Source organism: Aptenodytes patagonicus, chromosome 1 (genome assembly GCF_965638725.1).
Source record: "Aptenodytes patagonicus chromosome 1, bAptPat1.pri.cur, whole genome shotgun sequence".
Lineage (NCBI taxonomy): Eukaryota > Metazoa > Chordata > Aves > Sphenisciformes > Spheniscidae > Aptenodytes > Aptenodytes patagonicus.
In genome coordinates this window covers 127116668-127142384 of record NC_134949.1, presented here as the reverse complement: position 1 = coordinate 127142384, position 25717 = coordinate 127116668, and the positions used below count along the sequence as shown (strand labels likewise).

The 25717-nt window shown below is 44.0% G+C and overlaps 1 protein-coding gene across 7 annotated transcripts in view; it reads right to left on the bottom strand.

Annotated features, from left to right (window-relative positions):
* Nucleotides 1-14062, bottom strand: part of PKNOX1 (PBX/knotted 1 homeobox 1) — a 49603-nt gene extending 35541 nt beyond the window's left edge. For 2 of the 7 annotated variants that reach the window (XM_076354768.1, XM_076354760.1), the window contains exons 1-2: nt 13981-14062; nt 2543-2626 (exon numbers count right to left, since the gene is read on the bottom strand). The gene's annotated coding sequence lies outside the window, so the exon portion shown is untranslated. Of the gene's footprint in view, nt 1-2542; nt 2627-8312; nt 8539-13980 lie in introns of those variants that run through there. The other 5 variants (XM_076354778.1, XM_076354787.1, XM_076354810.1 and 2 more) reach the window with 5 other exon arrangements.
* Nucleotides 14063-25717: the final 11655 nt, after the last annotated feature.

Here is a 25717-nt window from a genome sequence, read left to right as displayed (position 1 = left end):
CAGGCTGGACCTGTTGCTTGCAAACAGAGGACTTGTGGGTGATGTGATGGTTGGAGGTCATCTTGGGCATAACAATCACTAAATAATAGAGTTTTCAATTCTCAGAGAAGTAAGGAGGGGGGTCAGCAGAACTGCTACCTTGGACTTCCGGAGGGCAGACTGTGGCCTGTTTAGGAGCCTGGCTGACAGAGTCCCTTGGGAGGCAGTCCTGAAGGGCAAAGAGTCCAGGAAGGCTGGACATTCTTCAAGAAGAAAATCTTAAAGGCACAGGAGCAGGCCGTCCCCATGTGCCGAAAGACGAGCCACCGGGGAAGAAGACCAGCCCGGCTGAACAGAGAGCTTTGGCTGGAACGCAGGAAAAAAAGGAGAGTCTATGACCTTTGGAAGAAGGGGCAGGCCACTCAGGAGGACTACAAGGATGTCGTGAGGTTATGCAGGGAGAAAATTAGAAGGGCCAAAGCCCAGCTAGAACTTAATCTGGCTACTGCCGTAAAAGACAATAAAAAAATGTTTCTAGAAATACATTAGCCACAAAAGGAGGGCTCAGGAGAATCTCCATCCTTTATTGGATGCGGGGGGAAACATAGTGACAAAGGATGAGGAAAAGGCTGAGGTACTTAATGCTGCCTTTGCCTCAGACTTTAATAGTAAGACCAGTTGTTCTCCGGGTACCCAGCCCCCTGCGCTGGAAGACAGGGAGCAGAATGAAGCCCCCATAATCCAAGGGGAAAAGGTTAGCGACCTGCTCCACCACTTAGACACACACAAGTCTATGGGGCCGGATGGGATCCGGCCAAGGGTACCGAGGGGGCTGGTGGAAGTGCTCACCAAGCCACTTCCCATCATTTATCAGCAGTCCTGGCTAACCGGGGAGGTCCCAGTTGACTGGAAGTTAGCAAATGTGACGCCCACCTACAAGAAGGGCCGGAAGGAGGATCTGGGGAATTACAGGCCTGTCAGCCTGACCTCGGTGCCGGGGAAGGTTGTAGAACAGATCATCCTGAGTGCCATCACTTGGCACGTACAGGACAACCAGGTGACCAGGCCCAGTCAGCACGCGTTTATGAAAGGCATGTCCTGCTTGACCAACCTGATCTCCTTCTATGACCAGGTGACCCGCTTAGTGGGTGAGGGAAAGGCTGTGGATGTTGTCTACCTAGACTTTAGTAAAGTCTTTGACGCCATTTCCCACGGCATTCTCCTGGAGAAACTGGCTGCTCGTGGCTTGGACGGGTGTACTCTTTGCTGGGTAAAAAACTGGCTGGATGGCTGGGCCCAAAGAGTGGTGGTGAATGGAGTTAAATCCAGTTGGCGGCCAGTCACAAGTGGTGTTCGCCAGGGCTCAGTACTGGGGCCAGTACTGTTTAATACCTTTATCAATGATCTGGATGAGGGGATCGAGTGCACCCTCAGTAAGTTTGCAGATGACACCAAGTTGGGCGGGAGTGTTGATCTGCTCGAGGGTAGGAAGGCTCTGCAGAGGGACCTGGACAGGCTGGATCGATGGGCCCAGGCCAACTGTATGAGGTTCAACAAGGCCAAGTGCCGGGTCCTGCACTTCAGCCACAACAACCCCATGCAGCGCTACAGGCTTGGGGAAGAGTGGCTGGAAAGCTGCCCAGCAGAAAAGGACCTGGGGGCGTTGGTCGACAGCCGGCTGAACATGAGCCGGCAGTGTGCCCAGGTGGCCAAGAAGGCCAACGGCATCCTGGCCTGTATCAGAAATAGTGTGGCCAGCAGGAGTAGGGAAGTGATTGTCCCCCTGTACTCGGCACTGGTGAGGCCGTACCTCAAATACTGTGTTCAGTTTTGGGCCCCTCACTACAAGAAAGACATCGAGGTGCTGGAGCGTGTCCAGAGAAGGGCAACGAAGCTGGTGAGGGGTCTGGAGAACAAGTCTTATGAGGAGCAGCTGAGGGAACTGGGGTTGTTTAGCCTGGAGAGAAGGCGGTTCAGGGGAGACCTCATCACTCTCTACAACTACCTGAAAGGAGGTTGTAGCGAGGTGGGTGTTGGTCTCTTCTCCCAAGTAACAAGTGATAGGATGAGAGGAAATGGCCTCAAGTTGTGCCAGGGGAGGTTTAGATTGGACGTGAGGAAAAATTTCTTTACTAAAAGAGTGGTTAAACATTGGAACAGGCTGCCCAGGGAAGTGGTGGAGTCCCCATCCCTGGAGGTATTTAAAAGACGTGTAGATGTGGTGCTTAGGGACATGGTTTAGTGGTGGACTTGGCAGTGCTAGGTTAATGGCTGGACTTGATGATCTTAACGGTCTTTTCCAACCTAAACGATTCCATGAGTCCATGATTCTATTTGTTCATTCTTATTTAACTTCAGTCCTGGCACTTGCTGTATAACATAGATCCTTATATTCACATACAAAGTTAAAAAGGAACAAAAATCAAACCAGTAAGCCTGTTTGACACATGAAAAGCATCTAGAACTGGGTTCACTTTTCATCAAAATACATGATGATATTTGCTTCCGGGGCACACTGCTTTCTAAAGGAGATATAAAAATTGGCTGTGAGAAAGCTGCTCACCCCTTTCCTTCAATGGGTTGAAGACGACATTATTTTGTTCCAGCAGAGTGAATCCCACTAATGTACAATGTAGAGGACAGAAACCTAAAAACCAACAGAGAAATATTCAGAAGGAGACAACAGCATAGAACATACTTTCTGAGACAACATGATTAAAGAAAATATTTTGGTTTATTTTGTGGTTCCCTCCCCAAGTTTAAAATAAACTGACAGGATTTTTTTGGCATGTTTTGCAAAATTTTTTTTTTTTTCATTTTTAATAATCTCTAATCACACCCACTATCCCATGATATTATCTGAACTTTCCCTCATCTTATTGCATTCACTCTCCATATTTATCTTTGTCTTTGCTGACACCTCTAACAGAAGGCTACATTTAGACTGCTAACTCGCTTGCTGTTCAACCTGTATATTTTACTCTCTGGCTCAGTGTCTGTCTGCTTAGACTAGATAAGGCACATCCCAAAAATAAAACTACAAAATGCAAATAGGAATAACTCATCAGTGTTGTGAAAATTAAGCATGAAACCAAGAAAGATGAAAGACTTTTTTTTAATTTACATCTCCTTCATAACCATGCTTCGATTTCACCATGGAACGTATTTGAACGATGGCTATGACCAAGTAATCCACTACATGATAAAAACTAACAGACTACAGGGAGGTGTGTGAGCCATTGTTAGGATAACGTGTTCGGCGAAGACAGGTTCTGCTACAGGATTATTCAGTGATTTTAAAAAGCTGTCAAAACATTACCGCTTAAATTTACTTTAATTATATTTAATTTAATAGCACCTGTTTGATATATTAAAGCTACTTTTAAAAAGTAACGATTGTGAAAGCAAAGTAGCAAAGATTGTGAAAATGTATTTAGAAAACACAACTGCTGAAAAGCATTAAAAAAAGCCTGCAAAACTACATCAGGGGAAGTTCCCAACACTAACGTTGCACAAAGGCCATCTGAAATGATATGATGGCTAAAACACACAGCTGAGATCTTGAATCAGATTATCTCCATTTCTCACACAGACAAAGTTTCTGTGTTCCCAATTTTGCCAACTGCATAAGAACTGGAATGACAGTAACTCCAACATTTTTAAAAGTGAAATGAAGTTGGTATTTGGATTTGAGAACCAAAATTTATCCATGCATAGCGTAGAAGTAATGTTTTTCAGACAAGTTCACAGAAAAACAAAATGCTAAGGGCCACCCAATATAGATGCCATCTCTGGTTCACAAAACCTAGCTCTAAAAGAGCAGGGAAGATACTCTGAGGAGTTATAAGGCAGTATAAGCTTCAGTCATTGGTTAGAGACGAAATACTGAGCTAGAAGGAGTTTCGGTCCAAACTGATACACCTAGTCTTGAAGCTTCAAGGGGCAGATGACACATTAAAAGTTCTTACCGCTTTCTCTTACACTGTCAAAGACCTGTGGCCCCAAAGAATGGGCTTCTCTCATTTTTGTAACTTCTTAATTCTGTTCTGAGAAGACAGCGTACCCTCTTATTCCCTTCTTTGCACACTATTTATCTTCTATAGTTTTGGTACTCATTTTCACGCACCTCAACTTACTGGACTATTTTCCAATAGAGGACTTCTCACTATTCATAGCATCTTCTAAATGTAGGTCAGTGCCAGATAAATTGGGATTATCTATTCCTTGTCTCTGCTCAGACATAAAGGACTACTTCGCCATTGCAATTCCGAAAAAACTGCTCCCTTCATTCAGAAACAACTGCAGCAAAGAACAGATTGTGCCACAGCTGCCAGATCTGGTCACTCAAAAATATTTCATGTATGAAGAAGAAAGTAGCCCTTGCCTGCAAAGCCTTCCACTGAAACTCTAGAAATAGGCAAGTTTCTAGACAGTGTACGAGATATCGAGGGCAGAAAGAAAGAGGTACTGAAGAAATGCAGGACCGGGTGAAAGATGCTGCAGAGGAAAAGGTTTGGCTGAGAAAGAGCCAGAGGACATTGCAGTCATATTGCCTTCTTCCAAGAGTCACTTGACAGCAGTTAAGACCAGAGTCTACCCTAAAACATATCAGACAAGAAAACAAGAGAGATCTGAGCTTGCATGTTATGTCCTCTCGCATATCCCAGTGGGGGCAAGAACAGGGAACAGATACACCTGTTAAAGGATGGAGACGATACCAAGGCACCGTGGAGCCTAAACTTGGAAATGCTATTGCCAATTCATTTTTCCTTTTATTCCTCTTGCAGACAAGGCAAAGAGGAATAGTCACGTTATCATAATAAAGAAGATACTTAACTGTGAAACCAAAACCAAGGGCAACTTGCTTTGTCACTTAAAAAGCGTATCACGATTGAAGTTTTTACTACAAAGTAAAATATGACCTTGTTCAGTCAAGCGCAGAACCACCCTCTGTTCATTCTCTCATTTTGCACGTCAGCTAGTAAGAAACAAAGACCTGTGCATACATTCACATATAAAAATATTAGCAGACATTAAAATCAAGATACATTTATATTTTTATAGATTCAAACAATAATAATGAAGCAATATGTAGAGTATATATGACAACATGCCATCAGGGATTCATTCTACCTTTGCTGCAGTAGTTACCTATCACTAACCTGCCTACAAAGAGACATTCAGTAAAATTAAGAAAAACAAATCAACATGAAGTTGATGCATACAAGTTCATTAAAACTGTGCTCAGTGAGAACGTACTCCTCATTCAGCAGCAAGGTGGCTTCCATTTCCTCTATGTTATGTACTTACAAAGTATAGTCATTATTTAGAATATTATACTTTTAGAAAGATGATGTTCCTGTTCAGGAATATAATACCAGCCTCAGGGAGTTGCACAACGCAGATACAGCTAAACAGTTATTACACAACAGCTATGCTGTCAGTTTCCCTGAGAGACAAGCCCTAAAAAGCCAAAAAAACCATTTACTTTGTGTCACTTTTTTCCCTTTATTGTTTGGTGGTGCAATAGAGTTATTTATATATTAGTCTTGATGAATAAGAGATTACATTAAAAAACTGAATGCATATTATACTTTAAGAAACTGAAAACTAAAGGTAATTTAAAATCCACCACTCAGGTTAAATTTCTGCAGAAATACAGACTACGCTACAAGCTATCAGACCTTTCTTTGCCTGTAGGATTTTGAACATACATACTACGTAACACTGACTTTATTCAGCAAGACCTCTCCAACATTATATATACCGCTTTGTTGTCCCATTAATCTTTCATAGTATCCTCTTTTCATATCATCCCATTTCAGAACTTAACAAGCCATACTAAGTATTTACATTACAGACTATCTTCCAAGCATCACTACACAATGTCACACAGCATGACAAACAACAAACCATCTCATGAAAAGATTTGTGTCCCTTTAGCAATACACTCTTTGTGTAAACTCTGCTCTCAATATTTTAAAGGAATTCTGGAAATTCTCCTATTTGCAGGTACCAAATATGAATAAAGTATTATAAAAAATGTGCCACTTTACAAGCTAAAATTGCATATGCAGTAACTGATAAAATGAATATTAAGGATGCGAAGATAATATAAATTTCTCAAGACACAACAACAAAAGCAGAATTAAGGGCACCTGGGTCTCTTGAAGAACTTCAGCTCCTTAATTCTGCATACATCCTTTGTGTTCACGCCAGCATACTTCTTGGGAAGCATGCATAATCATGCTTCACATTCATGGTTCATGTAATCGCCAATCTACCATAGCGCTTCTTAACAACAAGGAAGAGAAAGATGAGAAATCCTATCCAATCCAGTCATAAAATAATGTCACCTCAGTAAGCTTAGGTATCCTGCCTCCAGGTAGCTCGTGGCATTGCAGAAGGAAATCCTCAGGTTGCTCTCCTACCTTCTGCAAAATGAAAGCCTCACTCTTCTATTAAAGGATTCTCAAATTCAAGAAACTTCCTGCAGCATCTCAGTTTCTCCTACCCATTTCACACTGTAATTTGACCCTGCTTTATTGGCTCCATAAAGTAATAGTAAGGAATTAAGGGGACTAAACAGAAATTTTGGTAAAAGGAAAACAAAACTTGGCGGAAAGGAAACCTCCCTTCCTTAATGGCTCCGAGACTCCCAAGGGATTAGGGTATGAGGGAGCAAAAATATTTCCCATCACTCCCTCATTCATCCCCAGTATTCACAAAGAAAATGAAGATTCCTTCAGGGTTTTTCTTCTGTATTCTTAACACTGCAAACTGAAGGACATCATAACATTTTAGACCCCAAAATCAAGAAGATAGTGTAGTATCTGCCTTGCTGCTATTGCGGTAAGAGGACTGCATTAGAAAAACTACCAAAAACCCCTTACATACTAGAGGACATGTATCAGCAAATCCACAGCTGGAACTGATTTTAGTACAACTTCCCTACTTAATGATATTTAATTACTTTGTCAAACACAATTTCATTTAAAAAAAAAAAACAAAACAAAAAAAACCCCCAAAAAACAGAACTCCACCCTCCACATTTCCCCAGCACTCCCCACATGGATACACAACAGGTTTGCGTACGTGCTCAACACAAGTCCATTCCTTTGCCATTGAAGCCTTTGGAAAATCCACGCAAGCGTGTAGTGAATCTCTTACCTCTGGAGACACTCGTTTTATCATATCCTTCCAGGCAAATTAAACCAAAGCAACGGGAAATCCTATTTTAATCACGATTTGTATCAGCACCCAATAAACTATGACTGAAATTATTCTTGGTTTGTGTTTATACTTTACAGTTTCATAAAGAAAAGACAGAATAACCACCAATCTCACTATGCCTTTATTGCTACTGAATACTTTACAATGTTAGCAAGCAGTTTATGTAAGCATATGTAAGTTTTTCAACATTTTTATTATAACACCATTTCTATGAAAGGCTGAATTCCTAGTGCTACTGAAGTATACTTAAAGAATGAAGAAGAGTTTAACTAATAACTGCATTTAAAATGGACTTAAGATGTTGAATGCATAAGAAAATCCCCTCTACACATTTTTGGCATTTAAACACTTCATCAAATTAAGATGTTCCATTGTCAGTTATTTCATTTTTATGTCCTTTATGATTTCAGAAATAATGAGCCTGTCAATGAACCAAGCGTTAACTTGGACTAGCCGATTAAACGAAAGTGACACAAAATCCTGATCCTGCAACTCTCTGTCAAACCCGGTTCCAATCCTCACTAAGTTTTCCAGAATCTTCCCTCTTTTGACTCTAACATTTGGTCGAACATGAACAACTTTGTTTTGCTGCTAAGTGTAGGCCCTAAAATGAACTGTCATTTTCCTTACAAAATGGTAATTAAATAAAAATTCTTCCTTTCCTGCTCCACTTCGTCCACAACTCTTTAGTAACGGTGAACCAGAAGCAATCAGGTCAACTAGTTTTTGCAAGGAAGATGTGCTGTGTTCCAGCCTCTTCCATTCCTGCTGCCAATGCTCTTCACGCTCCCCTACTTTCCTACCCTATTTTTCTTTCTGCTCTTCAGCCTTGTACTACCCTTCCACACCAATGTACAGCTTGACCTCTTTCTCACCTCTTGCTGTCTCTTGTTCCCCCCACTTCTGACCATTTGTAATTTTGCTAGTACCACCCTCCTCAGGTTCCTGGGCCCACTGCATTTCCACCAAGCTTCAACCTTTCCTCCCCACCTCTCCCCAAACACCAGCCTTCACCCCTCCACGAGTACGACTGCTGCCTAAGCATTCTGGGGTTGGGGGAGAAGCAGAGATAAAGACAGACTATTTAGGGTTAAACTTACCCATCACCTACTGCTGTGGGACGCATCATGCTTAACTACTTGGTCCAGATGATGACTGCACAGCCAGGTGACATGCAAGGACCAACACACAGGAAGATACTCGTGTTACATGGAATATTCAGATAGTTTAGTTAATAAATATTTGCTGAGTAACATGCATGAACCAGTTTTTCAAGAGCTTACGATCTGTTGAAGTTTCTCGAGGAACAGACATATGCTCCGTGTGAATGTTTATGCTCTCTTCCCCTCTCTCCTCTGCAATGCTAAATTCCAGAACTGAAGTGTTGATATAAAATAAGCCAAACAAGCATTTCCCCCCCCCCCCCCGCTTTAAGTTAACATATTTACTTTCTCTTAAAGTAATTTTCAAAATGCTGAGTCATTTTAGCTTAAAGTTTCCGGAATAACCCTGCTCAAACACACTCATCATGGCAAACTTCAGTATGACTAAGAAATAAGCTACTGAAAACAACATCTCAAAATAAAAAAAAATAACCAGGTAACCTTACTCCTGGCATTGCTACGATCATGGCCTAGAACACACATAAATTGATCATAGACTGACCTGGAAGTTCAAGTTCTTTAGTTGTAAAACATACAACATAGCACACACATTTTCGTTCCCATATGCATGTAGAAGTGTATAATGCTCCAATTTCTGTTTCATAATCGCCTCTGTTTCCTTTGAATATAAAAGACTTGGACTTCATTTTTCAGTAATAAGTATTATAATATCCTTTTCCCTTTGTTTTGTTTGCTATGTAATTTGAAAAAAGCTAAGCAGGATGTGAAGTATAGCCACATTTCCTAGCTTCCTCTGTCCTCAAGAAAAAATACAGGCAATTCCAAAAGCTCATGTATAAAATATAAATTGGAATTTGGTGGTTTAAAAAAAAATTGATTCCTCTTTTAGTACACCAGCAGTAAGCTACCATATTCTACTTTTTTGCCTGAATTTACTGTCAGCTGCAGAAGACGACAGTTACAGACCCATAGGTACAGCAGGCTAAGGGACAGTACATGACTATCACAGTCAGTCAGCTCCCATTTTCAAAAATCACCTTTTGACTGTCTAAGTACTTAAATGGCCTTCCTGTTTAACAGCAAATAGCTCTTTTATATACATATGTAGGAAAAAAATGAGAACAACAGGGCCTGGAGTAGTTGCTATATTAAAAACAAACAAGCGTGTTCATATGAAGGATGATAAGCAAGCATGTGATGACAAGCAGACCTAAGTTTTATTTCCACCTCTAACACCAGCTTCCTTTTTGTGCTTCAGTAACATACACGACTGGGTATCCCCACGCTGCTGGCAGGGGAACCAAGTTACTGCCCTTTACCAACTTCATATAAGCATGCCAGTGCTCCATTAACAGCGAAGATTGGTATTTCCAGATGCTCGGCGTCGTCATTTTATTTTCTACCCCATTCCTAGTTCCATCTGATGATACCCGTGTTCTACAGTTACCACATGAAACCACCTTATTGAGCAAAGTGAAGAACCTGCTAACAAATGCAAATACTTCTGCATCCAATTATCTTAGGGAGAGCTATAATGGTCCGGGTAAAATACTTTGGTAACATCTGGCAGCAAGCGAGCAAAGGAAAGAACTCTATCAGCAGCTTTTTTCCTTGCTCTTGGAATCCTCTTGCTTAGAAGAGCAATAAGTTGTTTTACATTTTGTACAGCATTGAGCTGTGGTAAAATAAACCCCCCCCCCGGGGACTTATCATTTGTAAACCTACAGACTCTTTTAACAAGTGAGACGGAAGCAACCAGCTGCTGCAAGAGAGAAGTAACATTTGTGGAATTTTAAATCTCACACACACAAAAATAATTCAGTCTTTCTTACACCAAAATAACAATATTAATCTGCTTTATTGCAAGCTTTCACATGTGTGCCAGTTTTGCAGAGGTAACATTTGGCTCCCAGACCACTACATAATATTCTGAAATACAATTTGGACTACATCTCTCTTCATTCAGGACATTAACAGAGCCATTAAAACAAGTAGTTCCACTATCACAGTAGTGGTTCTGTGGATCATTCACCCTTGGCTGTCAGTACAGGGCTTAATAACAGCAAAAGAGTTATTCTTTTCCAGGAAATTGAATTGCTCCTAAACACTTCTAAACTTGCTGTGGTAGCAACCAGAATTATTACGACTTCATTGCAGCACTGCATTTACAGTACAGGGAAAGGTATGAGAAAAAATACAGTCGGAAAGCAAAACTCTGAAAAAGAAAGTACAGCTTCTAGAAGACATATCCATTTTATAAGACTGATTTAGAATAAACACGTATATTTAGTTCATTCTAAACTCCTTTCAGTTGCACTAATGGAAGACTGCAAGGACTTAGTTTTAAAACATTATTTTTATATTCGAAACATAATCCGAATCTTTAAAATTGTATCTAGATCAAGAAAGAGTACAGATCAGGGCTGTAAGTTACTTAATATTAGACTAACTTTTTACATGCCAAAGTGAAATTTCCAAATACAAAGTAAAACCCCAACCAACGGTAACAACAACATACACAAAACTTCAAGAATTCTGTTTTCCTATTACCACATAGGAAACGGTAACAAGGTAAATTCCAGTCCAGCAAAGCACTTGAACTACATGATAATAAGACCCACTCCAGATATGAGACAGGTATCAGTATTCAATTTATGTAGAGAAGGATACTCAGGCACAGATAAAAAAACCACATGCCCCAAAATCACCCAGGAGATCAATCAGAATGAACAGTATCAGTCTTCAAAGCCTCAGTGCAATGCAATAGCCTCTACACTACCTATCTTTACCCTGCGAATGAAATAAATGGAGCTATGCCTTCTACCACTTAACCAAAGCTTACGTTAAGAAAATGTAGTGGAACCTACACTGAAGTTTTCCTGGGGATACTTTAATCATAAGATGACAAGAAAATATGTAAAGCGGTAACAGTCAACAGTAAAAATATACTATACACTTCATAAAATAAACTGAAGATAGAACATACATGAAAAGAAAAATCAGAATTACTTATTTTGGATAGATTAAAAACAATGACATACCAAGAAGTGTGAAACTGTTTCTTCAGACTGAATAAATATGAAATGTTTTGGGTTTTTTTTCCCCTCACTGGTTTTTGAAAACTTAAATGTAATGGTTATACATGGCTACACACAGACTCAGAAAAGGATAATACGGCAATTTTATTTTACAGAGCTATTTAGAAAATGCACTCGCTGTTGCTTGATACTGTAGCAATGACAAGGTCTGGAAATACATAGAAGGATTTCTGATACAATCACAACAATTTGTTTTCTGGTTCAGTAGAATCCATAAAATTTGTACATGCAGCTAGCAAGGACTAACCAGGACTCATTCTTAAACAAGACTTCAGCGCTTACCCAGCTGCAGAAGCTATATCACTTTAACTACACATATATAACTAAAGGGATATAATCCCATAGCACAGGCAGACCGTAAACAGTTTATATCCCATAGAGGAAAGGGAACAACCTGTAAGTGTATTCACAGTACAGAGAATAGCGAGGTGCATAAATTTCTTAAGCTGTTGTTAGAATTCCCCTAATCGAACAATCTACACTGGTGAAACTTTGTGCAGAGCATGCTCTAGAATAAAATTATGGACAGTATAACGAACTAACTATATGTGCACGCTTTTGTAAAGACTAAGAAAGAATTACTTTGCTTTTTTAAAAAACAATTAGATGAGACACTTAGCATACATTCAAAATTATCTACACCATCCTGCTATCCTCCATAGGATGCTGGCTCAAGTGTTTTCCAACATCCACAGACCAGAACATGTTGTCCATGCTCCCTACTCCTGTGATCTGTTCAATGGAATGCACACATCATATTCCAAATAGGGGCAAGGACAAAACTGAGTCTTGCCTGGACAGCTCTTAACCGCATGTGACCAAAAAAAAAAAAAAAAAAGTAGTAATTCATTGCATGGCATAAAAATTCACTTATAAGGGTACTGTACAGATCTAGAGTCTCATTCTCCCTCCCAAAACCATACTAGTCATTTACTTAGACGTAACTGACAAAAAAGGGTCACAAAGTGCAGCAACAGATTAAAAAAAAAAAACCCCAACCTATGACTGCGTCTCTAAAATTACATCATATGTTCCCATTTACGACAACAGAAAATATTTAAGAAACAATAAAAAAGATAGCAATAAGCTATACAGAGAAGTAGCACACAGACATGTCAACTACTTATATTGTTAACTGATAAACTCTGGGCCATACAGCTGGCGTTGTGGGAATGGGGGAAAGCTATCGACTACTCCATAGAGACCCGGGACATGTGGCTAATTGAGCCAGTATTTCAGGATAAAACCAGCACTTGATTTATTATTGTTTACACACATCATAAGCAGGGCCTCTGGGCAATGTCAAGTTTCAGCTCCTAATTGTGGCTGTGTGTAAACACTCACAAAGCCTCGGTCTAGGTGTCAAGAAGCCTCTACTCGTAACCGAGCCAACAGACAATGAGGTCACATCAAAAATAAATAAAAAATAAAAAAAAAAAAAGAGGAAGAAACCACCTCACGCCGTAACTGCGCACACTGCCCCAAGTGCCAGCCGCTAACAGAATCTGCTTTCTATGAATAAGAGGGGAGGCGGGGGGAGGGGGGAAGCACAGCCAAAGACGCGCCAGCCCCCGCTCTCCCGAGGGCCGGGCCGGGCTCCGCCGGACCGCACCGCCACCGAAGCGGCAACAGGGCCGGGGGCAGGGTCTGGGGGTCACCGCCCCGCCCCCGCCAGCACCAGCACCCCACGGCGCCGGCACGGGGGACTACGCGCGACCGCCAACTGCCGTCGGCAGCCCCCTTCCTTCCCCCCCCCCCCCCCGCAGGCCGCACCCGGCCGGGTCGGGGCAGGTGCGGAGGAGAGGCAGCTGCCGCGGCGGCTTGATCCCTGCCACAGCCGAGGGCTCCCCGGGCTGGGTTGGGCCGGCTCGACGGGGCCTGGCACGGCAGCGAGAAGAGGCGGAGGCGGGGGCGAGGAGGACCCCGGAGAAGCCCCTGCTGGGCGCTCCACTCTGCCTTGCCTTGCCTTGCCTTGCCTTGCCTTGCCTTGCCTTGCCTTGCCTTGCCTTGCCTTGCCTTGCCTTGCCCTCCCCCCCTCCGCCAACACGGCGCTGACCCTTTAAGTATCACGCCGCCTCCCCCCTCCCGTCGCCCCCTCTCCCTCTCCCTCCTCCTCCTCCTCCATCCCCCCCCCGCCCCCGGCCGCCGCGTCCCCTCCGCGCGGCGCCGAGCAGCGGCCCGCGCTCCCTCTCGCCCCGTCTCCCCTCCGCGCGCGCGCGGCGCCTGCGCGCCCCCGCCGGCGCGCGCCCACAAGAGACAACGGTTACACGGCGGCGGTTCCAGAATTTTCCTCGCTCCCCCCCCCCCCCCTCCCCTCCCCTCCCCGCGCCTGCCCGCCACCGCCCCTAACCCCCCTCTGGGCGAGTTGCGGAGTGCGGGTGCCCCCTCCCCGCTGTTCCGCCTGCCGGGCTCGCCCCCCCGCTCCTTCCCCAACCACCCCCCGGTCTGGTGGTACGCCTGGGCCCGGCCGGCGGCGGCGGCGGCGGGCGCGCCGTGATGGATGGCTGGCTGGCTGGCTGGGAGCGGGTTTGAGTGACAGCGCTTACCTGGGTGCCAATCTTCGTCACACTGACAAGCGGCTGCAGCAATCGGGACCCGCACCGCCGCGACACGCGTCACCGCGCACACACGCACCCGGCCAATCGCCGGCCGCGCCGCCCGAGACGACACCACGCCGCGCATCACGCCTCATCAATATTCACCGCGGGGGGCGGGGCACGCGCCGGCACCTCCCGGCTCGCGCTCATGAATATGGACGAAGGGGGCGGGGAAGACCGAGCGGGGCCGGCCACGCCCCTCCCCCGGGTCGGGGGGGGGGGGGAGGTGAAACCACCTCCTCGGGGGGGGGGGGGGGAGGGAGATACCAAGTGGCTCCGCCACACGGGGCGAGGGCGGCAGCCGTCAGGCGGGGGCCGTTTCCCTCCTGCCCCTCCTTAGGCAGGGCCCGTTGCCCTCCCTGGGGCCGCCTCCCCGCCTCAGGGCTGGGGGTGTTGGCCCTCCCTGCCACGGCCCGGGGGGGGCTGAGGGCCTGGGGGGGGGCTCCCCTGCCTCGGCCGGCTGCCCTCGGCCGTTGGGGCTGCGCGTCACCCCGCTCAGGCGCCTCGTCAGGTGCCCCGGGGAGGGTGGCGGGAGCCGCTTGGGGCTGGCGGGGAGTCACCCCGCGCCCCCAAAAAGCCTCGAGTCTGGGAGCCTCGCTGGAGGCGGCCGGGGGTCTCGCTGGAGGCCTCCCCAAGGGCTGTACGGGCCTGTGTCCCAGAAACTCGGGGGGGGGGGGGGGGGGGAACACTCTGCGTGGTGCAGCTGCCTGGCGAAACTGCTCGGCCGATCCTTTGCCGTGCTGTGACCCTTCCTCCCCCAAACCTGCCCCCGTCTTCCTCCAAACCCCGGTCCCACTGCAGGCTGTGAGTGAGGGAGGACCCTGCACTGCAACCAGCATATCCCCAGCACCTCGGGGGCCCGCCCTGAGGTCCTGCCATGACCCGTAATAAAGGTGCTGGGTACAGAGGTCTTTCTTCTACTGAAACTCCGCTTCCTTTCTCCGCTTGGAAGAAAACAGCACTATCGCAGCTCTTCCCTCCTGTTCTACCACTGTTAAACATGCCCTGTTTCCCTAAACTGTTCCTAAGTAAGGAGCAGGAGAATCGGGGAAATGTGGTTTCTGACAGATGCGTGCCTTGTGGCTTAGCCATTTTGCTGTTGGGACATTTAAAAAGTTTCTCTTGTAGATTCTCTGCTGTGCAAGAGGGCTTGAATGTACACCTTTAAATTGGGTCGCTGAGGTGATCTCTCATCTCTACCTTGCTCCTCATTCTTAAGACGTCTGAAAGATTGTCTTAGCAACCTCTCCCTCTCTCTTGGTGGGCAAAAGTTATCAAGGGGGGGAAGAAGCTGATACATACAGAGCAAATCTCACCTTGGGAAGCTCAGCTCAAAACCAAAGCAGGTTTAGTTTCAGGTTTTGTAATCCCTCTGCAGAACAGCAGCTGGGAATCTGCTTGATTATCCTGTAGCCCGGTAAACTGGGAATGCCCTACATTTTTTCAAGGTCCATGCCATTCTTCCTGTTGGTTTAACGGTAGCAAGCCGCCTAGTTTGTTTTACATAACACTTTCCTGGGCCAGGCCACTTAAAGAAGATCTGGCTAATAGACTGGTAATAGAAACGGCTGCTTAAATGTTCCTGCAAGCCAGGTCTGCCTTCAGTCCTCTGAGCATAACTGCGGTGTCAAGACCCTGCTCAGCCAACACAGTTGCTCTTGGCCTTCAGTCTAGTCACTCTGTGCACACTGCCGCCATTTGTCCACTAACAAAACAGTCGTTTCATCCTCTCACTAGACCGCTTGGAGCCTTTACAGGAGTTCATTTTCGAGCCATTTTTCCCTGTACAGTCAGAACCATGTGGACGTTGGGCTTGTGAACAGAGAAAGAACTTGTGCACCTAGCAGAGAGCATGGGAAAGAAAATGAACTATGCTAATCCAGAGTGCTCAGATGTGTGAATCAGGTCTCAAAATTCATGTGAATGACTTCTATAAACAAGATTTTTTAAAAAAATACAACTCAGTTTCTCTTACTCACAAGAGCCTCTTTCTCTATTGCTGCTCTTGTGCTGTGTAACAACACCTCTAATAAAGTTCCTGTGGCCCGGCTGGCTTCTTCTACCACAAGTTTCATCTCTTGTTATCCCTGACACATTCATTAGTGACACATTCACCAAACAGTGCTTGAAATTAACTGGTTACCATGCCCAGACCTGCCTCTTCTTCAAATTTGATTCTCCCTGCAAACCTTTTGTTCTCCTTCTGCCTGCACTTCTTTGGATAGGAGTTCACTGATTTCTTCTGAGAAAGTACAGATTAAATTCAATCTAATTTAGTTTCTGTTTAATCTCTTCTCCCTGTGATCTTCAAAGCCTTTCTTGATGCCTTTCCCAACTTGAATTTTCCTTTCTCCTCCTGCTTCCCTTTGCTTTTCCTTCCCTTCCTGCCTGCCACTTGCTCTTCCCCAGCTCCCCCCTCACACATGACAGGTGTAGAAATTCCTCATCTGCCATCTTCCCCTCACCCCAGTAATCCCATCTCTTGGTCTCCTTTGTCATTAAGGTTACTCCATCCTTTACTCTCCTCAGCCTCTTACGCTTTTCATGGCATCAATAAATGTTCTAACTCCCTCGATCTTAAAGCACGTGACTCCCCAAGCACCAGAATTAAGAAAGCCTGGTTCCCCACACGTTTGTGCCTCATGGTTTGTTAACTTTAGGGTCTAAGGTGCAAGCTTTGACTGAAATCTCTTCCAAAGTTGTGGTGTACATAAGGTCTCACTTTAGTCAGTGGATGCTGTTGCCTAAAAGCTCCCGCTGCAGACTTTCCATCATTCAGGAAGTACATGGTACATCTTCCCTGCTCCACAACTTCTTTTCATGAGAGTTACAGGAACTAAATTATTCTGACAGCTTTAATCCTATCTATCTCCTGCAGCGCTGGAGTAAGTCGCCTGGTTCAAATGTTATTAAACACCCCCAAATATACCTGTACCTACATGATATGACCATATAAACCTTGTTCCCATGAGAAAGTAACCTAAAAATCACCCTTGATCTAAATTGTGCCTTCCAGCTGCCCATCTCTAAACTCACTGAATGCACTGTTGCCAACCACTGTCGAGAGGTCCCTGCTTTTCATTTTATCTTCGGTTCTCTCTAGTACGCCTCTGCAGGCTCAAAAGCTAAGCTAAATTTTTAAAATATCGCAGCTGAAATGACTCCAGGAGATGAAGATTTAAGAAAAGCACTAAAAATTACAAGGCTTTTGAGAGAAGCCTGCAACATCTGGAAAATAGAAGGAACTGGGAGGAGAGGAGCGGCAGGGGAAAAGGATGAAGAAGTAATTGAGATGAGTGATTCAAAGACAAACAACAACAAAAGAAACCAAACAAAAAGGGAAAGGATAGGTACCCTTTTCTTTCTTTGTTCCTAATTGTCCAAACAAACTGTGTTGTCCCTCATCAGTTCTGCAAAAGGACAAGGGTCCAATACCTAGGACGGAAGACAGCAGTCGTGAGGAAATTCTCCATACTACACATTTTATAAGGATTATTACACAACCGATGTAGTTTTATGCTACGAACTTCCATTGGTATGGGTGTACTCATTGAAATGCAATGGTGGGAGTGCTGCTTTTTTTTTTCTAAAAAAGCAAAGGCTACATGCCGGGGTAAATGCCATTTTAATATTTTGTAATTGCACATTACAAGTAGTAAAAATAAGGTTCTGTAATGTTTAGGCTTACAGCTGCAAATAACAGACTACTCAGATTCTCAAACTTCTGTTACTTTCTTCACATTGTACGTATTAAATACGCTCATTAAGTACAGCTCATTACTTAAAGCATGCACAGATATGTTTGTAGGGTCAGGACCTTACTCAGTTACTGAGAACAGTCCTGGATATATAAGAGCATTCCTCACAGTTGGACCAAATATTTGCAAACACTAAGCTATGAAGGTCCCGTCTCACCAAATGAGAAAAGCACTCCGCCAGATCCATTCTCTGAAACACACTTTCGGTTGCAATTTAGAGATATTAGGATTGCGTAAATGTATTGGAGGGCAAAATGGGATCCTACGTACAGTTGCTAGACGGATTAGGCTCACTCTGACATCCTTTAGTAACTTCCAAGTTCTAAATATTACAACTGTGTGCATAATATAACATTCATATGCGTTTAACCTATTCAGAAAAAGGAGACTTCTCATGGCTCTTGATCGTGTACTTTGCAACTCTTTCATAATTAAGCATTCAAAGGAAACATTTACATAGAGGTGAAGGGATGGGCTTCCATGCAGGTGGCAGTAATCTGTACTCATAACTTACTGAATAAAGACTGTAATTGCAGTGATAAGACTGGAATAATCTAAACAGAGCAGGATTTTCCCCAGATTTCCATAAAAATCGGGTGAGTTTTTGAGTGCTCATCTCTTAACAATGGGAGGCCTCTGCAGCAAACCAGTTTCTTCTTTCGTCACTCCAAGGGAAAAAAGTATGTAATAAGACATGTCAACAACTTAGATGTCCTCTGGCTGTTTGGAGAGCACTCGAAAAAGCAACCTCTGCGCGTCCTGTTTGCAGGCACATTACATTCACATCTGCAGCCACAACTTCACGTGGTATAGGAGGAGCCTGGGAAAAATGTGTGACTTACTTATTTTATAATGGATATGGTTTTTAAGATTTTAAAGCTGAAATTAATGAGTTAACTCAGTCTAAATAAATGTCAAGCTTTGCTTGAACTAGATCATGGAGATCTGTGTAACTCAGCTGGGAACACTCCCTCTGGAGAAATTAAGAGCTCATGTCCCACAGCAGGACTTGGGCTCGGACCAAGAGCTGGCACTGCAGTGCAGTACTGCAAGGAGTTTCTGTGTGGGGATCAAGATGCCGTCCTTCTGATGAACTATTATTGTCCTGTGTTTTTCCACCCTCTCTGTTCAGTAGAAAAACCAATGTACTTCAAGCCTCCTTCAAAAAAGGAAAAATTATAAATGTCTTATTCAACATTTCTCCTCTTGTTAAATCAAATTTGAATTTCCAGAGCTGCATGTTAGCTGAATCACTGGCTGCATACTACTCACTCCATCTGTTTATACGGTTGAGTCACTGCATTACCAGTATCTTAACACGTTACTTGGAAAGAATTTTAGGCGATCTGGAGGATAAAACCCCAAAGCTCTATATGATAATGTTCCCTTCTGTATGTTCTGTAGTACCATACTCTACATCGCTCGCTTTCTGCTATCGGAGATGTTAATTTGAACAAACTGCTATTTTAGGAAAAAGAGCTTATCATAAAAGTACAGCTTCCGCTTAAAAGCTGAAAACTGAGCTGTGATGTAGAAATCCACTGTCACCTCCTCACATGCAATGCCTTGCCCTGGGAACTACGTGAGGACTTCCATGGTGATGGAACAAACATCTTTCACAACCCAACGTATCTTTTTTCCACTTGAGATACTATAAACAGATTACCTTCTGAGGGCAAACTGTCTGCTTTTAGTGATGCCAGAAGTTGAGAGTATCTTGTTGTTTGACTGCAAAGTTTCTTCAAAAATGTGTTATACTTAAAAAGACATTTTCATTTACCTCACTGTGGAAGGGCGGGGGGGGGGGGGGGGCAAAATCAGGGCAGAGGGGCAGAAAAGCAGAGTCAGAAGGACAGAGGTGGAATTGCTAATACACATCTTGATTTTTATTTTATGAAAAACTTAAAAAGATAATATTTTGTACGAATCCCACCATGGAGGACTATGAATGCGTTCACGTTATTCTGGGAGTTGAGAAGCAGAAAGTGAAACCAACTGAAATAAAAGAAAACCAGTGAGACTAGTTTTACCTTCCAGACCAGGAGCTAGATCCAACTCTCACATAAGTCAGCGGAACAATTCCCACCGGCTTGAGCGGGATTTGGATTCGGCAAAGTGAAATGCAGAAAAAATAACCAGGAAGCATTAATGAGAGGTTCTCAAACACTGGTCTACAGAGCACTTTCTTCAGTCCATAGAGACCTGTCTTTCCTCTCCATTACTCATTTACTTCCAGCTGCTTTTATGGGTTTCTGCATTTTGGAGCCTAGAAGAACCGAGAGGCGTTGGTAACAGGGAATGAGAATGGCCGGCCGGCCAGCCTGCTCCCGACACTGTTTTGCAAATGGAAGAGGAAAGAATTCAATTGCTGAGCAAATAGAGAAAAAATAAAGGAGGGACTATCTGAAGGAGTAGAAGGCCATTAAGCTGAGAGGATTAGGTGGCCTTCAGCGAGGATTAGGTGCTTTGCTGCCTAATGCAACTGTCTAGCCAGGCACCTGAGCTCCTAGCACAAAGCAAAAGAAAAGCCGAGCTCCACACAGACGTCTGCACTGAGCTAAAAGCAAATAGGAAATGCCAAGGGCAGAAGCGTTCCACAAACATTCCCGTTCTCATCTCCGCCAAGTTGGGATTTGTGGAAACTACCATGCATACCCACCCCTGGGCTGAAAGTAGACAAGCCCGTCTCTGATGGTCCACGCTGCAGTACTTACACCATATCCTCCAGGCCCACATCCACACTGTCATTCCAGATGTGACACACATTCCTACCACCACATCTAGCTGAAGCCCTTCCTCTTTGGAGCAGTCAGGCATCTGGACCAGGCTCTGCATCTCATCAGGATCTGCCCCCTGATGTTTGGGGCAGCATTCCCATTAACGCTTTCAGGCTCTTCCTCGACATGAGAGGCTGTTCTCATCTGAGTACAAGGCTAACACGAGCACGCACGACAGCTTGGATGGACCTAGCTGGCACCCTGTTCTTAAATGCAGGGCAATCCTTCCTTCCACATGTACACGTGGGTCAAACTACCTTGAGTCCAACAGTGGCCAGTAGTAAGTGCTTAGTGAAAGAGTGTAAGAAACATGAAAACAACTGGGTCAGCCTTCCTCTGGTGTGTCTTAGGACCTCCTGGGGTCAATAGTTCAGCACTTTCTGAATCAGAAGTTGCAATCAGACCATCGTATTCAATGGCCACTGGCAGACTTCTCCTCCATTAATTCCTCTATTCCCTTTTTTGAACCCATTTACAGATTGCAATTCTATAATGTCCTTTTGCCCGCCAGTGAGTCTCTCCTGGAGTTCGACTGCCTAAGGCAGCCTTTCCTCACAAGAAAGAGGAGATACAGGAGACTTTCTGGACATTTTTTCTAAGATTTATTGATGAGAAAACATTCTAGGAAAGAAAGGGTATGTCAGCAGCTTGCAGAGCAATAAGGTACAGAGGTCCCTATACTGGCTCTGCATGAAATAGCTTTGGATCTGGAAGCAGTAGAAGTAATACCAACCTCATGCTGTGCCTAGGTTAGATGGTGGGCTGAGAGGCAAGGCAAATTAGCTTGAGACTGAGCGCTATGCTAGCAAGGCAATACTGCTTCTGGGATCCAAGCTGGTATCCCTGCCAAGGTCTGCTCCTTCCTCCAAGAAAGACTGGCCCATTCAGAGCTGGGTTGGAGGTCTGCAGCACAGAGGTGCATTGTGCCACACTGGCACATCCCGAGAGGCATGCTCCCAAATCTTTGCAGTGCCTGAGGGTACAGACCCATCTCCCTCATGGACCATCTAACCTGGAAGCTGCAGGGCAGTGACTTTTCAGCTCTTTTCAGTTCGCAACATTCTGTTTATTTCCCAGAGCGGGTGCAGATTCCCAGGGAGAGACTTAAGCCTCCTCCCATAGAAGGGGTGCATGAAATCCCACAGATCTGCAGACCGTGTGCCTCATACCATTGCTATAGGGCCTCCTGGGACAGGAGCTGCACCCATCCATTACTGAGATTCTTCCTCATCGCACACAGTATTTATTGACCAGCGCAGACGATGATGGAACGATGCTCTGTAGGATTATTTAAGCACATCTGATCCAGAACCAGACCAGAAATAAAATTTGCCCTGTACCATGCCCTCATTGCTCTCATGCCCCAGGTCCAAGCCGAGTCACATCCTGCATCCATCAGAAAGCCCTATACTTCACATCGTGCTCTTAGGAGGAGGAGCTGAAGTGCAGCCCCTGAGGTCGGGTGAATTGCTTGGTGTGCCCAACAGCCCACTGCTGTCACACACTGCGTCCTACTGATGGGACCTTGGTCAAGTTCTCCAGCAGACCTTGGTCGTCCAGACTAAACAAGTAACCCTGGTCTAGTGAGCAGCACACTTACCAGGGAGAGGGGAGACCTAGGTCCCAGCTCACAGCCCCAACCAACAGCCAGTGCAGTCACGCTGGCTGACTTTTCTTCTCTTATCCAAGGAATTTTGAGCCCCGGAGAAGAGAGCTATTAGCAACTCATTCCCTTTTACTCATGTAAGGCATAAGTCACATCAGTAAGGGTTGGAATTTTTGTTTTTTAAATCTAGTAAGTGAAGTTCATGTAGATCACATCTCTTTTCTAATAATCTGTATATTTTGGTAGCTTTACTTTCATAAATATGGCATTGAACAGGATCAGAAAGAACACACTGGAATCAGCAGAGGCCTTTCAAAAAGTGCCAGAAACAATACTGCTTATGGCTTTGTAACTGTTCATCGAAAGCAAGAGTCAGCATTGCAGTCCATTTCATAACTAACCCATACACTCCATAAGTAGTTTAAAGCATCAGAAAAGGCAGCGACGAAATCTGCTCTTCATTGGGAGGTGACTCTTGTTACGCTCCCTCACCATTTCAGAGATTTACAGTGCAGCTGTCTCTAGGGTTTGCTTCCCTCAATCCTACTCTCTGAGTATTATCACCGAACCCTGTCAAAATTGTGCTTTTGTTTTGCACTGCCTTCTCCAATTCTCTTCTAAAAATGATCATGCTTCTGCTTTTCCAGTCACACAGGACTCAAAAAGCTGTATCAAACCCAGCATGTTTATCGCAGTATGACATCCCACGTATAAAATGTGTGCCTCTTTGGGATTTCAGTCATCTTCATTGTTTTCTTTACTTCAGTCAGACCTAGGAAAACAATCACAAAACATGCAGGGGATTTTTTTTCTTCCTCAGTACTATTTCAGAGTACTGTATGCATCCATAGGATGATGGCATTCCTTTGACTGCTAAGCATATTCCCTGACTGCACAGTCTCCATAGGCAGCAAGTAGCCGAGCTCCCATGCTGCACAGTTTGCGCGACAGACTGCATTTGTGCAGTGAGATTCAATTCTGTCTGCTTGTAGGGACTGTAGCTTGCTTTTTCTTTTTAAAACTCGGGAGCGAAGTTTTACATTATCAAAGGTTTGGTGTTTTGTGTTTTTTCGCCAATTAGTATACATAAGCTGCATGTAGCCAGAATCTGTGGTGACTATAAATTCCAGCTGGTCCCCTAGTAGACCACGTAGCGGTAGGATGCTACTGATATAGTTAAACATGAAAAAAATGAAAGCTTTCAGAGCCCCCATTTTCCTTTCGTAGCTAGACCCAGCCTTGCCCTGTTCTCATACTCCGGTTCAGTTTTGTACCACCACCTCCACTGCTGACAATAGTTTTTTCAATGGGAATATCACAGCCGTAGCCACTGCCAGAATCTCTTGGCAAACGAGCTGCTTTCTGAGTCAGAGCCTAATGCCATTACAAGGTCTGCAACAGCTGCGGCAGTAATACATCTGCAAGTCATTTGAACATTTTATGATGAATAAAAACTATCCATTACATAGACCTATACATTATATATTAACCCTAATACTTGTTCAGTTACACTAACAATAACCTTTTCCCTCTGCATGCTGTAAACTTCTTTGGCTACAGCATGTGTTAACAGAGATACTTAGAGCTCCGGTCCATGGTGGAGCAGTCCCTGTGTACATATTACCTAACTTATTCTACCTATTTAAACACGAAATGGGATGATGGAAAGAAAGAAAGAAAGAAAGAAAGAAAGAAAGAAAGAAAGAAAGAAAGGAAGAAAGAAAGGAAAGAAAGGAAGAAAGAAAAAGAAAGAAAGAAAGAAAGAAAGAAAGAAAGAAAGAAAGAAAGAAAGAAAGAAAGAAAGAAAGAAAGAAAGAAAGAAAGAAAGAAAGAAAGAAAGAAAGAAAGAAAGAAAGAAAGAAAGAAAGAAAGAAAGAAAGAAAGAAAGAAAGAAAGAAAGAAAGAAAGAAAGAAAGAAAGAAAGAAAGAAAGAAAGAAAGAAAGAAAGAAAGAAAGTGAATGTAAAGCTATAAAAATTCATACCATGCATAAGGAAACCATTTTTATATAATTGCATGGGACTGCATACGCTCATACAAATAGAGAGGATACAAAACAATGAGAAATGCAGAGGAAAAAATGAAAACACGGACTCAAAATATGTAGTTAAGAGATTTGATTATGATATGCACAGATCTCAAACCCATCCAGATGTCCCCAGCCAGCAACCTGATCCTCAACAGCATAGCCAAGATTTGAAACCTAAAAAGTCAGAATGCTGAAGATGGGGTAGCAGGGCTTATGGAAAAGGAAACTGGACTTGTGAGTAGTTAAAAACCTTTAAAATAATAACGATAATAAAGAAACATAAATGTGGTTTCATGAAGGAAATATATACACAGCCGCAAATTATGAAGTCAGCCCTTCAGGACATTACATTCCTCATGCAAGTTGCTGAGCCCGCTCAACATAAATAGGTGCAAAATACACTCACCGGCTTAGTTACTTCAAGGATAGAGTCCCGTATGTGATTCCCTACCAGTGAGTCTTCTACATATATATACTTTTACAACAGTAAATGCGAACTGGGCAAGACATACCTCCCTATGAGTTTCACCATAAGAGTTTTAAAGAGACAAAGCGAAAGTCTGGCATGACAGAAATCTATCATAATTTTTCCATGAGATTCATCCAGAGCCAGAATTTCACTAGCAACCCATATGCATGTAAATACTATTTCATGTTCGTTCATTATCTATCATTTGCAAACTCTTTTTGGATTCTCAGAAATACATCTCTCTTGCTTCCCATTCACTTCCACTCTGTTTTTCATGTATCAGTTTAGTGCCCTTCATAATACCAGTACCGCTTTGGAAGCAGAATGTCAATTAACTTGCACTTCCACACGGAGTTAAATGTGCGGATTAGTAAGCTACAAAATAGTGTAGGTTTTAAATAAGAAGCAGCTATTAGAATAGTCTTACAGCTAGAGAAGTGACTTTTAGGAAATGTTTTCTTGCCTTGATCTGCTTCCTCTGTGCAGTCAGAGGCCAAACTGTTTATTTTACTGGCAATCCATCTTTATTGCTTGTGCTGGCTTTAGTATTTCCATTCAAACAATCCACATACTAAAAATGAAAAAGAAAATCATAATAAGGTTACAAACAGTTCATTTAAAGGGGATTCGAAAGGCGTCCAGCAGAGATCTTTTTTTAAAGGTCAGAAAAGCATTACATTGCAGGGCTGAAAAACCACCTTGCCACTGACAAATGGGACGCTTTACTCGACACGGCCGAATCCCCGTGGTCAATTTGTGGAGCGCCTACCTCCCGCCTGAAAAAAAGGGAAAATCCTGGCCCTTCTGATTGCAAAGATAACTTACCAAGCGTGGCGTGACGCAATGATGTCTTTCTAAGTCAGCAGCCAGCCAGCTGTCTCTTTGCTGCTGCTCCTACTTTTCCCATGCTCCGGCAGAGCGGAGCTGAGCAGCCAGGCCAGTTGCACAGCCGCTATCGAGTCAAAGGGCAAGAGTGAAGCTTAGAATAAACACGTTGTTTTCACTCGGTTGCTTGAAGTGCTGCCAAATCTCTTAACATTAAAGCACA